The sequence below is a fragment of the Homarus americanus genome, unplaced genomic scaffold (assembly GCF_018991925.1).
Source record: "Homarus americanus isolate GMGI-L3 unplaced genomic scaffold, GMGI_Hamer_2.0 scaffold38263, whole genome shotgun sequence".
In the NCBI taxonomy this organism is placed as follows: domain Eukaryota; kingdom Metazoa; phylum Arthropoda; class Malacostraca; order Decapoda; family Nephropidae; genus Homarus; species Homarus americanus.
In genome coordinates this window covers 4015-5000 of record NW_024718155.1, presented here as the reverse complement: position 1 = coordinate 5000, position 986 = coordinate 4015, and the positions used below count along the sequence as shown (strand labels likewise).

Genomic DNA, 986 nt, shown 5'->3' with positions numbered 1-986 from the left:
CGCAGGGCAGCCAGGACACCGTGGTTCCTCTGCTGCGCTGGTCTCCCCAGACGAGCTGAGAGAGAGTCGGCGGCGAGGTACCAGTCCGACCGGCTTCGACGCCCCTCGCAACGGTCGCGTGACTCATTACGAGGCGAATACCCGCCGACGCCAGCGTGAGGGGGCGCCAAACATTTTGGTCGCCAATTACAACACCCCCACCCAGCCGACAGCCGACGAGCTGAATCCCTCAGTTCGACCTTCGAGTTTCCATCGCTTTGGCTCTTAACGGTTTCACGACTTTGAACTCTCTTCAAAGTTCTTTTTCAACTTTCCTCACGGTACTTGTTCGCTATCGGTCTCGGGTCATATTTAGCCTTAGATGGAGTTTACCACCTGCTTTGGGCTGCACTTTCAAGCAACCCGACTCTACAGAGAGGCCCTTTCCGACCGTCCCATCTGTACCCTCACGGGCGCCGCCATACGGGCCTGTCACCCTCCATGGGCAGTGGCCGCTTTCAAGCTTGATTTAGACGGTATGGGACGGCGTGCTGGACCCTCTGAAACGCAACACCCCTCGTGCCCGAAGACATCGAGGTTATGCGCTGGGCTTTTCCCGGTTCAGTCGCCCTTACTAAGGGAATCCCTGTTGGTTTCTTTTCCTCCGCTTATTAATATGCTTAAATTTGGCGGGTAGCTCTCTCCTACTACGAGGTCGATCGTGGTCTCATCATCCTTAGGGGGAACAAGTTCCCCAACCACGAAGCGGAAGACGCTCTGCCACCGACTTTCTTCACCACCGACATTACCAGGCAGGAAGGTTTGAGGGGCTTGTCGCGGGGGTACCAGCGGCCATGGCGCCGGCACTCCCACCCCTGACTCCGTTCCTTCTCATTGAGTGGTAAATAGCCAATAGGAAAAGTGTTCCAGCAGAACATCTCTCGCAGAGTCATATACACACACAGTTTTAATGCATATACGCTCGTGTTCCGCCCTTACTCGGCCGC

The 986-nt window shown here is 56.1% G+C and overlaps 1 non-coding gene across 1 annotated transcript in view; it reads right to left on the bottom strand.

The window, feature by feature from the left end:
- The window catches only part of LOC121859226, a 4257-nt gene extending 3560 nt beyond the window's left edge, over positions 1–697 (bottom strand). Inside the window, exon 1 of the ribosomal RNA XR_006087621.1 lies at positions 1–697. This exon is cut by the window's left edge and continues 3560 nt beyond it. This is a non-coding gene — a ribosomal RNA (large subunit ribosomal RNA).
- Between the last annotated feature and the right edge of the window lie 289 nt (positions 698–986).